This window comes from Uloborus diversus, chromosome 5, assembly GCF_026930045.1.
Source record: "Uloborus diversus isolate 005 chromosome 5, Udiv.v.3.1, whole genome shotgun sequence".
NCBI classification, from domain to species: domain Eukaryota; kingdom Metazoa; phylum Arthropoda; class Arachnida; order Araneae; family Uloboridae; genus Uloborus; species Uloborus diversus.
Genome location: NC_072735.1, coordinates 116520334 through 116537249, shown reverse-complemented (window position 1 = coordinate 116537249; position 16916 = coordinate 116520334). Strand labels below are relative to the sequence as shown.

Here is a 16916-nt window from a genome sequence, read left to right as displayed (position 1 = left end):
CATGGTTGAAATGCAGTTTTATCTAACGTTTTCTTGAAGAATGATGTCTTGAACAGTTTGGAAGATATGAAGTTTATGTAGGTGAATTATCTCGCTTCATGTTAGTATGCTATGTATTGCCAACGTCATTTTAGAATGACGCAGGAGTTTTATTCATTTTTGCTCGTTCGTCAATTTATTTAATTTTGTGTTTCTTTGAGTTTGAAATTTTACGTAGATCTGTTCGGTTAGTTCTATAAAAATAAATATTTTTAAAAATATTATACAATTTATTACAGTTACATAATTTTGAATTGCTGAAAGAAGACTAAAATCAGCCAGGTTCGGAAACATAGACTAAAGGTACCAAGTCCCTGAAAATGTAGAATATTTCAATAATTCAACAGCCCATAAAACAAAGGATTTCACTGACTCTATAAGGGCGGACTAAGATGAAGATTTTAGTAAGAAGAAGCCGAAGTCATCAAAATGAAATAGAAGCAGAAAAGCGTGAAACTTACAACTTCCGTATATCAAGCCTATAACTTTGTGTGGATTAAAAAAAATATTGTGAGAAGCAGAAAAAAATGTATCAATCTGAAATCTTGAAATCTTGTCACATAACATGTTTTCCCATTAAATTAGTCAATCGTGGTAATGATTTTCTGAAAGTATTTAAAAATTTCACTTTTAAATTAAAAGTTACCGTTATGGCAAACACTTGTCACCTGTTATATAGTGTGTAAGAAATAAAAAGGAGCTAACTACATACCTAGCCGAGGGTGACTTTTTGCTATTCTTAGAATTTTTACAGCACATGTTTTGCTTTACAAACAAAATCCCAGTTATAATTGTCCCCTTTTATTAGTTATTTATCGGTTTCAAAAAAAAAAAAAAACTGTTCCAAAAAATTATACCTAAATTTCGTAATGGTAAAATAACATTAATCCACTGTATTTAGCTACATTTTTTTAAGTCTGTATTTTACATGCATAAAATTGGTTTATACGTGAGAAACCGTAGATTCTTACCAGTCTGCTTTTAACACATAAGTCTAAAACATTTCTTTAAATCATCACTTTTTGCGACCTTTTATTTTAAAGTGAACAAAAAAAAAAAAAAAAAAGCAAATAGCTTCGTGGGCTAAAATTTCGCAGTACACTGAAATACATTTTACTTTTGACATAACCTTTATGTAAAACAGACATTTAAATGTCAGCTGCGTTTGATTAATTTTGGCATCTGGATGTTTTTACAGCGATATATTAAAAAAAAACGGCCAGTGGTAATATTTTATACTCATGATATTTGACAGCTTAAATGATTGATGTTAGTAAGGAAGAAAACATTGCCAAGCAGATGAAAATTTTAAGAATATGTTATAAATGCTTTAGATACCCTACTATATGTATGCAAATGTAAAATAAAGCGGTATATTTTCTTTTTGATCATAGATAATGTCTTAAAATGCTTCTTTACGTGGGATGTTTTTCCTTTAATAATGAATGAAGAAACGGAAAAAAATAATTTGACGTAATGCAGCTGACCACGGTTTATAAATATAAATATTTAATTAAGTATACGCTAAGGAAGTACATTTTTCTTTGATATTAGGTCTAAGATTTCCCTTTTAAGTTTGTTTTCTAACCAAATTTTTGTGTTGTTTGTTTATCACAAACAAATTATCTAGCAAAAAGGAAACAAAACCAGTGGATGAGGAAAACAATGAGCTTTGTTTTCTAGTTCCTATAGTCATGTTAATGATTTTAAAAAAGTAAGGCCTCATTTTAAAAAAAGTTATTTTAAAACATGAGCTCTTTATTTATTATTTAAAATTTTTGATAGTCTTAGTTAATTAAAATCGAAACTGGCAAATATACAACTTTATATTGATGTAAAAGTTTAAAACTCTAGAGCTCTGCATTTAAGTGCTCATTTTAAATTTCATGTGTTTTTTAAAATTCTTCGCACACAAATAATTCTCTTATCCTCATGAAAAATTTAAATGATTTCTTTAGTTAATTGAGTTGAAAAAAAAAATCTGTCTTGTAGACTTGATACAGACATAAATGCTCAAATTATTATGTTACCAGAAAAATAGCTCTAGAGCCTTGACTTAAACTCGTACAAGAACTCAGATCCTTCATATATTATTTTTTCCTTTTATTCAATGCATTTTTACACATCAATACATTGTTAACATTAGAGTACAGCAGTTTTTTTTAACAAATGATCAAAAATATAGAAGAATCATTTAATAGAATTAGGTTACTACACTTGTCTTTGCATGAACTCAAGTTTTTTATAAAATGGAGAAAAAAGCATACACATCGACTTTTTATTTTAAAAACAATTTTTTTAGAATGCAGGTTTAAGCTCACAAACATGTAACAAGTCTGCAAGCAACACTACGTCGTCAATGCTATGCTAGTAGTAACTACAAAGTTATACAGGACTAGCTATCAATATACATAAACTTGCACTATTTTTTTATTTATTTAAACCCTACCAATTCCCAACAGCAAACTTGCACTGAATGATTTTTGCATTAACTGAGTTATGAATTTTTTTCTGAAACGTAAAAACTTTTTTTTAAAATACTGTAAGACATCGTATAGCTGTAACAAATAGCAACACATTAAAAAAAACCTTAGAGCTGTCAAGATGAATTCGTATTAGTCCCAACTGAAACTTTAAATTAAATACAATGAAATTTGTATTTAATCTAAAAGCAAAAAAAAAAAAAAAAACACACACACACACAAATGCACTGTAAAGCACTTAGCTACGTATTTACAACTAAGAAAATTTGCAATATAAAATTATCTGCAACTTTTATATGAAACAGCAGCTATATTTAAAACGTTGGTCATTTGGACACCACGTACACTTCTCTAAAGCAAAAAGAGATACACGTCTCACATATATTTCTAAATAAAAACGTGAATAGGAATAAAAAGAAAAAAAATTAAATAAATAGGAAACCCAAAGCAATTCATTTAACCGTAACCACCTTGAATATACATGCAGTTGTGTTTGCAATGCGAAATTACTTAATTGCGTAAAACCGCTATTCCCAACTTTGCCTTCTGCCAACCTGACACGTAAAGCGGGAAATGTAAAGATGTGAATTCCCCAAGTAATACCCGATCAACATATTTCGCGCGTTATTTTTTCAGGAGAAGTACACGGAAATTGCCGGGAAGAACACGTGACGGAAATTAGTTTCGGAACTATGCAAAGATAAATGTTGACGGATGTTCTTCAGGGAAAAGAACAAATTTTTCAACTTGTATCTTAGTGCCAATTCTTCGTTAATTCCAACTAACGAAGAATTAATGGCTCTTATTTGCAGCAACTTTTTTCCAACTTTTCTAAGTTTAACTGGTTAAGCTGAAAATATAGTATTTTAGTTAATAGTTTTTTTTTGTTCGTGCATCAAGACGACAAGTTGAGTCGATGACTTAGTAAAGTTATTTTTATTCTTATGCCTTAAGGACAGATTCTGACAGATTAATCGGGACATGTTAATCAGTATTTCGTTTATTAAAGTTGGAATTTTGTATCCAATCATTGTATACTTATATACTTAATGCAGCTGTTTGTAAAAATATTTTTAGTATAGAGAAACATATTTAAAATAAAAGGGTTAAAATAAATTATTTGTGATCGTAACTTAACAAAACAGATGATTCTTTTTAATAACAAAGTATTTATTTATAAAGAAATTTAAGTTCAGTAATTTCATCAGTGCAAGATTTAAACTAGTGTGGAAGTGCAATAATAAGTAAACATTTACCAACAAGTACAAGAAAATTTGCTATCAAAGTACGTTAATGATTGTAAATTTTGAGGTTAGATAGAACTTTCAAGGGTTTTGTACATATATATATATATATATATATATATATATATATATATATATATATATATATATATATATATATATATATATATATATATATATATATATATATATATATATATGCAGCAAAATCTCGGTATTGCGAGTATCAACAAAGCTTTCGTTACAACGGACAAAATATGCAGTCCCTAGAAGTTTGTTATAACGAGATCTAACAGTACATATAAAGCCTATATCTATGGAGTATAAGTGTACAAACTTAAACTTTGCCGTATAAAAGTTTCTCATAAAAACCTATGTTCCAACAATATCTGCATTCCGATTAATAAGCTTTATATCAATTCTTTTCAATTCCAAATTTGTGGTGGTCTTAGTAACGATTTAGTTCTAGCAGTCTGTGAAAGAGTGGAAAGGAGATGATTGAAATTCATGACTACTAGAATTGCTAAGCGTTTCCTTCGAATAAAGTGGAATTGAGCTCCAAATTAAAATAGCCTCGCAACTGGCATCTTGATTATTCTTTGAACTAATTCTATGTGTCAGTTCGTTAAGTTTAATTCCGCACTAGAAAACTCCAGTATTTTGCATGCTTACGAAGATTTAGTTTCATTTTCTCCTAGGTTTGCAAAATGTTTTTACAGTGGTAGCACTAAAATTATTTTTTTTTATTACTTTATATCATCTAAAGATTTTAAGTTAAATAAGAATGAAATAATGCTTTAGAAACGTTCCTTAATCGTACGCTTTTCTCAATGTATCTCGATAGTGTGTATTTTTTTCCGATAGTCTTGGACGGTCTGTAAAATCAATTGTTTTTGTGACTCATATTTGGTAAATTAGTTGTGAAATTCTTCGATTAATTGTGCTCCTCTTTCAATTGTATCATTCACAACTTTCAGTATTTTAGTGACCTCTCTTCCCTTAAAATAGCTTCCTTCATTTTGCCGTGAATCAGGATCAAATAGGAAAAAATCTATTAGTATTTGTAACTTATCAAACAGCTTTATTGACTCGTAATTGATTCTATGAAGAGAAAATCTTTACTAAAAAAGTATTCCAAATTATCTACAGTTATCTGAAGTTTGTTAAACAGTCATCAGACACGTCTTCCTTATCACAAGCATTTTTTGGACTAGTCATTTCATATCTTCAAAGTTAATTCTTTCATCTATTACTGACAAAGCTACTAGTTTTATCCCCTAAGTACTCTAAGTGATTTATAAAGTTTCCAATCACTGCTTCTGCTGCATGTTTTTCATCATTTTGCATGCTGCTAGTTTTTCAGACATATTATATTATTCAAAGGAGCCTCGATTGGGTTGCTGCGAAAAACCATATCTTCATACAACATTTACTTGTAAAACAGCTTTGTAAAACAGCATTGAAGGGCTTTCTTTTCATGTAAGGTCAATTTAAATTGTTTCCTAAATACAAAAACTTTCAAACAAAAATTCCTTTTGCCACCCATGTGGCTTAGGGATAAGCTCCAGGTTACCGAAAACATATCCCTGTAGGAGGAAATTCACCAGGAAATATTATTACAAGTTACGAGAATTCTCTGTAATCTTTCTCAATTCCGCTTTTTACGAATAAGAATATGTCATCAATTTCGTCTTTTAGAATTTAAGTGGTATGTATACTTGAATGTTATAAGTTCTGAATGATGGAGATATTTCCACGAAGTTTTGAAGCGCTTAAATAATAGAATATTGGATCTAGAACTAAGAAAGGCAAGAACTTCTTTAAGGATACACTCTGCAGTACGATTTCAAGTGCATGATGATGGCAATCCAAATGTAATATATCACCGTTCAGTTTTTGCTCTAAAAAATTAAATGCACAATTTGTACGGTTGGTATTGCAAGTAGCTGTATCAAACACCACAGCTAGAGCAATTAGCACTAAAGAGCTATCATCTAAGATATCATATACAACTAAAGAAATATGTAAGGAATTCCGAGTAGCTGTTCAATATTAGGACCTGAAGCTATCACGGTAATCCTTTCGGCGTTCGTTTTCCAGTTACATCAGGATGTAGCTTTGTATCCCAGTGAATAACTACAAAGTCTAAATTTCAATTCATGAAATTTAACTTTACCTCTCGAAGATTTTCTCTTGCTCTCTTAAAGAATGTACAATTGATCATTAGGTCATTTGAAATTTACTACATCTACATTGGCTGTAAATAAATGAACAACATTTTTATCCCTAACGTGGCATTTGTCTAACAGTGATAAAATGCGAGATGATATCAATAGCTGGCAAGCTTTTTTGCATTGTGGTAGACTAACTGTTGAAAACAAAAGTTCACCAGGTTAGGATAGATACCCATTTTGGTTTCTAAATCTTGTAGATCGCAAGAATTTGATGATAATAAAGGACTATGTACTGAAATAGAAGAAAATTAATTTATAGATCTCTATTGTTCCGATCTGGATATTTTTTTTAAAATTTATATTTTAGCTATGTAAAATACAGTATATTTTTATGTTAGGAGTAATCGAGGATTTTCCGAAATTTATATTTTAAAAATTAAAAATTGCATAAGCATTTAAGTATGTTTATAACTAAAGAACAGCGAATTAAAATATAATTGCAATTACTTATACTTATAGCAGTGAAACCTTGCGACTCTACTTGCCACACGTATCACATACACAGGGAATTTTGTAAATCAACACCCCCAAAGCCTGGAGGAGGCAATTTGTTGTTGTCAAAGATCATTCTTTAATGGCCTATAGAACTCTTGTGTCCATCTTGGTGGGAGGAAACGTTCCCCTGCCGCTTGGTTGGAACAAGCGCGGAAAAGCGGTACTCTTGACCCAAGGCCATTGGTATATATGAACCTTTTGTAACATGTAAAATTTTACAGAATGAAAGTGAGAGAATGGTCAGTCTGGAAGTAGCAGCACCTATTGAGGTTCAAAATTACTTTAAATATAAAACGTTAGAATATTTTTACATAAAAATGAGAAAATTCGCAATTTTTTCTTCGAAACTCAAAGAAGGGGGTCCTAGGGGCACGTGTTAATATTCATGGATTGACTTAAAATTTTGCAAGGATCATTTATTTGTATAATGGAAGAAATTGAGGGGGCGTCGCGTAACATATCTGCAACTTCAAAAATAAGGACCACCCTAATATATATATATATGTTCAGCGATTTATTCTTGTAGCTACGCAACAAACTTTTAAATATCATTACACTTTGCTTTTAGTTTGTCTCTTCTATGTACGGAAGAAACATTTTAGAAACGCTATTTAACGACTAAATAACGAGACAGATTGATGGCTAATTATTAGAGTACTACATACATTTCGTTCTTTAATGCCATTAAAGCTTTAACAAAATGTACATTAAGTTGCTTTCTTCAGTAAGAAAATTACTCAGATTAACTTTTTTCGTCCCCTTTTTTTTGTCCATATGGGACGCTTTTCTGCAAAGTATCTTGTTTAGTAGAGCTTATTTGTATTCATTTTTATTACTCATCAATTTTTTGTAACCTTTTAATACGCTATTATTATCCTTAGTACATTTTTTTTTAAATTAAGATTTGTTAAGTTTAAAAAAAGGTCTTTTAGACCTGTAAGTTACAGACAATATATTTAATTTTTCCCCATCCCATTTTTCAGGGAGAACTGGAGAAGCATTATTCCCGTATTTAGATATTAGACAGGGTTAACATTTAGGGAACAACTAAAGCTTACTGTTCTTAAAGTATTTAAACATAAAACTGGGTGGATAAAATTAAACTGACTGTACTCAGAGGCTTAACCATTAAACACTATAATGTATAATAAGAAAATATAACTATTTAAAAAACTAAATTTTTATTTATAAATAATTACTTTTTTCTATTTTTTCCAGGAGAAACAGGAAAAAATTATTTCCTTTCGCCGCTTCAAAATGTCCGGAAGTTTACATCACGACTTAAAATCGTTATTTGTGTTATCATAGAATGTTTTTTTTTTTAACAACTCTAGTACAAATATTTTGCCTCTCAGTCATAGGGGAAAAAAATCAAAATCCTAATCAAAATGGGAAAAATAAAAAGGAGAAAGAGGCATAAAAAAAAGTAAAGCATTTTTTTTTTTTTTTTGAACTGGTAAATATAATTTTAGGTAAAAAGCAATTGAAATATTCAATCTTAAAGCAATACTTGTTATTATTTAAGTCTTTGTAAGGTATAGTCATAGGAGAAAGTGTTTAAATTAAACAATGCATTGCGCAATTATCCAATACATTCAGTAAAATTTTTATCATAGAATAAATGGTAGTAAAGTAGACAATCGTGAAAATTTAATTTTAACAACGTTAGAGCCCTACTCTTTTTCTTAAAATCTCACAGAATTCATATTGAGTTCTAAGACTTAATTACCTTTGTTCATGTTTTAAACATGAATAGTACAAATTTATTCAAAAAGAAAAAGAAGAAAAAACGGAACAAGAAAACAATATTGTAATGCAAGATATGAAATATTCATATTTTAATCAATTTGCTTTACGTTGCGCGTTTTAATCAGATAGCTTTCTTCCATTATATTTCTTCCTTTTGGCTTAAATTTTTTTATTTTCAAATTCTCTTAATATAAAACCTGATGAAAAAATAAAGTTTACAAAATAAATTTCAATCCACTTAAATGTTTCTTATTTTATTATTTTTTAAAATGAACTGCATTTTGATTATATTTACACAGTTCTGCATTTTATTTTTCATTTTCAATTCATTTAAAACAAACGTATTTATTTTAAATTTTGATAGGTGATATAAAATAGGTGGCAGACTTCAATTCATTTATTCAAAGGTTTTTTGCAGTCTCTTAGTACATTTTCATTAATCCTAGCAAAAAAGTACAACTTTAATGATCCCGGAAAAAATAGGATAAATTCAAAAGCTGAAATTAATTCCGTGTACGAAATTATTCAGAATCTAAGAATTTATGTTGTTAAAAATTGTGGTGAAACAATATACGGTATGAATTCCGATTTCATGTCTTATTTATTAAGAAAGTACAATGTACTTCGTTCATATAATACTTATTGGAAGGTTCATGCAGAATTATTGCTTTAGATTAATTATCTTTTATTTAATTTATGTGTTTGGTGACGCTCATGCAAGTTCAGCGTAGTAAAATATAAATATGCCTACACGGAAATAAAAAGTATACAAATATGTAGAATTTAGTTACTATGAATTAAGTTAATGTTAGTAATGAAACTCACTTCATCTATATATTTCTTCTATATTTATGACGCACATAGAAGAACAATAGTAGAAAATAAAAATCAGTTTTAAATGAATATCTATATGCTAGCAGCGCTACCTGAACAAACAAAAAGAAAAGAAAACATGAAACTTCTGCTTACAATTGTTGAATTTTTTGTAAAAGTACAACAAAACAAAGATTTTATTTCCTGACTTCATCGAAATTTTAAGAAAATATTAAGGAACAAAGATTTCTGAATAAATGAAAACTATTTAAAATATTCAGTAAAATTTGCACTATTTTAAAAAGCATACTGAACTGTATAGGAAAGCTTTACAATGGTTTTAGGTGGACATACTAGTATTTAACAATAATTACTTGAGTAAAATATATAGATTTTTTTAAATAAGGAAAATTCAAAGAATAACAGAGTAATAATTCATTTTCAAAACGAAAAAAAAAGTCATTTTTTTCTCAAAGAATTTTTCTTTTATGTATTGATCTTACTTTTCCTTTTAATACCTTAAAAGACAAATTGCACTTAACTGACTAGGAAAACATTAAGGTGTCCAGCAGGAGGCCTAAAATTTGTAATTTTCTTCAAAAAATGAATTATAATGTTATAATAAAATATTAATAAGTATATAAAATTAAAAATTTCAAAAACGTTTCCCTTGTAACATATCTTTTAAGCTGCCTCCATACATTTTATATGTTTTTTATAAATAACAACTTATTTCATACCCAACATTAACCGACTGTTTTCAAAATAAATAAATTAATTAATAAATAACACCTTAAACAGATACAAATTTAAAAGATATACCTTACTGATAAAAGCCGGAATTAACAGTTTAAAATTCCTGTCTCTGTGAAAACGTAAATCTTTGTTTATGAATTTACTTTGAAAATAAAAAATACATTCATTTAAAAGCTATAAAACGATTGTTTGCATGTCTAAAAAAAAATCCTTACGAACACTTATTTCATGAAATTATAAATTAAAAAAAAGAAGAAGAACTTTTTCCCTGTGACAGGTCTTTTAAGTTTCCTCGGTACATTTTATCTGTTTTCAGCAAAGATTGTCACGTCCTTTTATCAATATGTGCTGACAGACCCTGGCATCGAATCAGACATTTAAAAATATGGAAATAACTTTCTTCTTTTCTTACTCAACTCATGCGTGATTTAAGTTGAAATACATTTTCATCCCCCTTTTCTAGGAGTGACTCTGATAAATTTGCTGGAGTAGAGAAATCGAAAAATAATCTTCCGTGAAAGATGTGACAAGTAAATTGGAATGAAGGCAAATCAAAGACGGTGATGATGACGGGTTGAGTGCTTTAATTCCAGATGGCGTTTCTGAATCAAAAAATTCGAATTCTTATGTCTCTGGGCAGTTTCCTGAAGATTAATTAACCGCATTAACAGAGTTGTTTAGTTTATTAAATTTTGAGAGTCAGCAGAAGTGCCAAAAAAAAAAAGAAAACATCATTTGTACCAATAAAACGCCATGTACAGTAAAACACAGGATATGCAGTGTGTTTATAAAGTCTTACAACTAAACAAAAACTAATTAAAAAAAAACTATTTAAAATGTTGAACCACAATTGAGGGATTGATACAAGAAACAGGCAAGTCCATTTTTTCCCTTTTTTTGATTCATTTTTGCGTGCGGAAAATATAGATGTTCCGAATGGTGCAACAACAGGACACAAATTTTAGATCAAACCTGTTCCTTGTAGTAAATAATGTGGGAAAGATAGTAGAGTTTCTACTGGCTACTGGTCCTATTTGTTGGTCTTACCAAGAATGTAAGAGTCTGGACGACCTGGTTCCTGCATTAAGGCCCTCAATTGTCCTTTTTATTTTATATTGATCCCTATATCATCACGCCTACCCCCCATTTGTATTTGCTAAGGTAATAGTGAAGTCGCTCTAATTTAGAGATGTATCATGCTTTTAATGAACCTGATGTGGTCAAATTCATAAAAATTCAAAGATTCGAATGAGCAGGCCACGTTATAAGACTAAATAAAGAACGATCAACAAACATTTTTGTTTGGCTAAATCTGCAGGAATTAGAACAAGGAGTCCACCTAACCTCAGGTGGGTTGATAGCCTTGATAAAGATTTTTCTACCATAAAAGAAAAACATTGGCAAGCCATGGCCAAAAAGAGAGAGGTGTAGAAGAAAATTGTTAAGAAGGCCAGAGCCCACCCAGAGATGTCGTTCTACTGAGAAAGGAAGGAATAATGAAGGTGGCGCTGATATCGAAAATAAAAAATGGCGTCTATGAGCGAAATAACTCCTAGGGGATCCACGAGGAGGCTTTTGAGGGAGAACTCTACAGAACCCTTGGTTCTATCACAAATGGACAATTCTAATATGATAGTTCAAATCCGTATAAGGGCTGTTATGATCAAACCAGAAAGGTTTTATAACTAATCCGAAATTGTTAAAAAATAATTAATGGACAATATATGTACTATTTACTTTTCTTTATACCCATTAATTTTTCTTTCTTGCCGCTAAAAAAAAGTAGTTGTGTCCTTAGCTGCAGTACCAGGCAGAAGATAAACGGAATCGAAAAGTGGACCCGGTCTGATAAAACTCGAGAAACATTTTCTTTTTAGAGAAGCCTATTAGAAACATGCATCCCTGTATATGGTGAAATTTGTGCAGTATTTGCGTCCCTGAATGCGTACATCTGAAGTTCCCTTTCTGCTCCAACAATCGATAAAAAAAAAGGAGTTTTAGCAAATTAACAATACAGGTACCACAGCCCAAAATATATCATAAACTGCTAGCTTAAATGACATCTGAGCATTTTTCGCATTCGCACTAGATCAAGGACTCCGATTCTAAAGAAGAGTGTGTATTAAAAGCTATAAATTTAAATGGTTGCAATTCATTTACCATTTTTAACAGAAAAGAAACATCTTGATTACCAAAACATTAACAGTTTCCTCAATAATCGTTTTGTTAATGCTTTTAGCATGTCTTTGCTTGTTGATTTTAATTAAACAGACTATAAAACTTACATAAATGACCTTATAGTGCATTATTTTGTGTCTAATAAGCCAAAAGTTGGTCAATATTCACAAAAAGCTAGTATTATTAACAGATAAACGGAAAAAACTATTTGTTATTACCTTAAAAGAGAATCTTCTCTTAAGTTATCAAGTTAATCTTAGGTATGACAAACAATGAAAGATGTAAAGTAAGAAATAACAACGTCAGAAAAGCACAAATTGCAGATTACTTCAGACACGTGTATTGGCGTTTTTGTCGAATGTCTTTTCATCCATAATCTCATTACTTTTTAAAGTGAAAAAGGCTTTCCTTGTAACGCCGAAACACGTGTCTCTAGTAATATGCAATTTGTGGTTTTCTGACGTTATTATTTCTTTCTTTACTTTTCAGCACAAAGGTATTTATCTTAATGACAGATGTGCTGTTCAAATCAGCTGAATACAAAGTTATGAGCAAAAGAAAAATAAGAACTTGTAATAGTAGTTTTTTTTTTTTTTTTGGGAGTTTTAAACGTTATTCTTTTTTTCAGACACCAGGAGTCTTATTTATATTAAAGTTATTTAATTTTTTAATATTTAAAACTCAACAATGCATTTTTCAAACCATAACTGTCCCTTTATCCACGTCCCCCATTTCGTTTAAAATTTAGAACTCTTCAAGATCTGTGAATCTATTGTTTAAGAATCATGCTAGAATTTATTCAGATTTACAAGTGACACGTAATTTCCTTTTGCTGTAATACGATGATGCCTATGATGACAGATGTTAGAGTGGAATTTTTTTCCATAGCATTCTATCAATTTTCTCCTATTCCTTTCCGTTCGAAACCTTATCATTTAGTCTTCAAATTCTCTGATCCTATATTTGAATGGAAAATTATGTTTTATCGATAAGTTTTTAGAATAAGAAATAGTTTCTCCGTCTCAAAAACAGCCAGTTAGGCGCTTTAATGTAACTTAATGTCACGGAGTAGCGGAAAATAAATCCGTGAATACCTAAAATTTATTTACTAGTTTAATAGTTACATAATTTGAATTACTATTTGTGAATTAAAGTTATTTTCTAGAGAACGATACCTCCCCCCCCCCTCCTCGAAAAAAAGGAAAAACAAATTCTTTGCGATTTATCGAATTAAGAGTAAATTGAGTTTTGCCCCCCTCCCCCCCCAAAAAAAACCACCTTAAAAACACCCTTCATTTTTACTATCGTAAGGAAGTTTTTTTTTTTTTTTTTTGGCGAATATTTCATTAACAGCTGGTACTTTTAGCATCAGGTTTTGTGAACACTTTCCGCTACCCCCCCCCAAAAAAAAGGGGGGGGAATAAATTCTATTAGATTTAAGAGTAAATACTGTGTTTCGTCATTAAAAACAAACCACAATTAAAAACCACTATTTATTTTTACTGGCGTAAATTAGTTTTTTTTTTTTTTTTTTTTGGCAAAGATTTTAATAACGATTGGTATTTTTAGCATCTTATTTTGTGAATATTTTCCACTAAGTTCTTAAAATATTTTCTAACTTTATCCTCTAACAATTTCTATGAAGACACTACCAAGCAAGATTGCTGGTCTTAAATCGTAAATCACGAAAATAAAAGTAGATTAAAACTCGTGATACGCTGGTGGTATTCTGTAATTTGCCCGCTTTGCAGCTGAAAAGTAATTCCTAAGTTCAAAGTACCCCCTTATTCGTTTCCAGAATTTAATCAATCTTAGATTCCATTAAGTTCGACCAACTGTTTCTCTGAGTGGCATTTTATTGGTATCTTCAGTGATTGGTTGGGCTCATTGGGAAATTGGATGGAGATTCGACCTCCACTCTCGAAAAAGAACACAACTGAAAAATTCGAGGAAAAGAGCACTTGAAATACTCATTCTAATTAAAAAAAAATCTTTGAACGCATGGTTAAGTTACCACGTTAAAATGAGAAGATTAATCCTAACATGGAATAAAATTCTATTAGTTTTTCATATATGTACATTTATCGAATATCACTTCAAATTGCACAATTTTAGTGAAGCACTAAAACATCGAATATAATAGCATTTTCAACTACATTAATTCTTATGGAAAAAAAAGGACCACTCCACTTTTTTTTTATTGCTGTATGGTGCATTGAGAAGGAATACTAATGGAGGGAGCCACAGAAAATGTCTCAGTGAAATAAGCTTGGGACCAAATGTTTCCCAAGTCAGGTGACTTGTTTGGCTGGGAAGGTGTCACGTTTTGGCACGCAATCGCTCTTTTGGCATTAAATATTTTTCATACGACGCGACGGCGCTTATTATGAAGTCGGGGCTACAAATCAGAGCAACTCTGGCTCGAACTCCTTTACCGCATAATAATAAATAAATAACGGATACAAATTTAGGCCTATCATTCAAATTCCCCCTCCCCACTTCTTTCCGGATTTTAAAATATAATGTAACTGCATTTTTCATGTATTTTGATGTTTATTCCCTGAAATGACGGGCATGTACAAATAGTTTAAAGTGTTCTGTTATTGACTGAAAATTTATGGATTCATATGTATTGTAATCAATGTTTTGAAATGATTTCATACGCAGGCATACTAGTATTTAAATTGAAGCATAAAAATAGCAAATCTTTATTCTTGCGCATCTGCTGCTCACAGGAGCTTGGCGAGAAAATACTGGCCAACAAAGCAAATGTACACAAAATGCTTAAGAGCCGTTAAAATAATTACTAGTTAAGTAAAAAGTGTTTTTATGGAACTAAAATGTTATTTGCATTCAAGATATACAATGTTTTAAAACTTTTATAGGTAAAATAAGTACAAAAATTTAAAACTTATAGGCAACTGTAGAATATGTACTCGTTGAATGCATATAAATGTTATTTTTTCTTTATTTAGAAGTTAAAAACATTCGTACATGCTAGGGAAAAGTTACTGGACCTCCTGGTGTGACTTTTTCCTCACAGTTTACAATGCTAGAATACTGCACTATTACTATAAATCTAATTTTTCTCTTCTACAGTTAAAGGTTGTTATCAAGCATGGCTTCAGCTAATGAGAATTTCTTCAGCGGTTACGGTCACCTCGAAATTACTCCCCAAGTCACATGGTACTGTTGCCGTATCGGGATAGTAGGGTTGCACTCTCTCCATCTATTCCTTCTCAATGGTATGGTGACATACTTTACTTTGTACATAATTTTTTACATCCACTTTTATTTAAAAATGCTTAAAAGTGTTATCGAGAAAGGCATACAATTTCAAATTTCAATCATTAACTTTTTTGATTATATTACTTTTGTTTTGAAATTATAGCTCGTATCTGTTTAAAATGTTGCCATTTGCATTTTCCTACATTAATGTTATTACAAATATTATTAAGAGTATTATTATTATTATTTGTCAAAATTTCGTCAAAAATATATTTTAATAGCAATAAATGTGAAATTTCTTTACAACCCAGTTCTGAGTCACTGGATTTTATTGAAGCACATATCGAAGGTTATCTTAACTTCATCGTTAGGAATAATATTAGCGTGCGCTCTTCTCTGTTAGAATAAAAATTTCTTACGTACAATTCCTAGCATTGCAGATCACGTGGATAAATATTTAAAGACAGAAAATGATTAAAAGTAACTAAAACAAACAGAGGTTTGATTGGAAATAAATATAATATATTAAAGCAAATATGCACGTACATCAGAATTTAAATTGTATCAGCAAAAGCACAGTAGTTATGAAAAGAGGTTGAATACATATCTTTGTACATAAAAAGTAAAAATAAGAAATAATCACTTATTTTGCATTAAAAAAGGATGCATTGTAACTCCGAAACTCATGTCAATATGCAATTTTGGTGCAATTAGGCTATGTTATATGTTATAGTAGTTATAGTTCAACGATTGATGTGTTTGTGGGTAACTAATAAAAAATATAGATATATTTGTAGAATTGCGTAATCTTTACTAATAATAAAGCTGAAAGTCTCTCTGTCCGGATCTCTCTCTCTCTGTCTGTCAGGATCTCTGTGACGGACATAGAGACTAGACCGTTCGGCCGATTTTCATGAAATTTGACACAAAGTTAGCTTGTAGCATGGTGGTGTGCACCTCGAAGTGATTTTTTGAAAATTAGATGTGGTTCTTTTTCTATTCCAATTTTAAGAACAAAATTATCATAAGATGGACGAGTAAATTACGAAATTATCATAACGTGGTACCGTAACATGGGTAGAAGCCAATTGGCGAGAAAATTTACCATACATTATTTGTAAATATACATGCGAACTAAAAGACCTTTTAACTTGTCTATTATGCGCAAAGCCGTGCGGGTACCACAAGTAAAAAATCAAGTAAAATAACAAAACTGTTGTTTACTTTATTTATTATGGAAATTTCCATACTGCATCTTACTCTTCACACTCTGCAAAATAATCTAAAATTTCTTTTTAGTTTGAAATTACATAAAAGTTTTCCTCTTTCATGTCAATTATCGCAAAGAGAAAAGAGTTTCCCGAATGTTGTTAGCTGCTGTCCTGAATGTAACAGCCTGTTCCAACTTCTGACATAAAACAGTACCTTTTTATAAACTAACATTTGACATACGCTTTTCAAAATGTTTTTTCTCTCTTTCAACTGCTTCTTCCCTTCAAAATGAAAAATTTTATTTTGAAACTTCTACAGCAGCCCAGACAAATATGCACAATTTTTCTTTTTAATTTTTACTTCTGGCTGTCACTTTAAATAAAATCCAGAAACGAAAATGTCAGTTGCATTTGATTAGTTTTTATTTGAAATCTTTTTTTTCTATAAGCGCAAAGCGTAAAAAATAAATATAAGAAATCTTTAAG

General features: G+C 30.2%; 1 protein-coding gene across 1 annotated transcript in view; it reads right to left on the bottom strand.

The window, feature by feature from the left end:
• LOC129222845 (kin of IRRE-like protein 1) overlaps positions 1 to 16916 on the bottom strand; it is a 554018-nt gene that overhangs the window by 74490 nt on the left and 462612 nt on the right. The gene's annotated exons all lie outside the window — the stretch shown is intronic.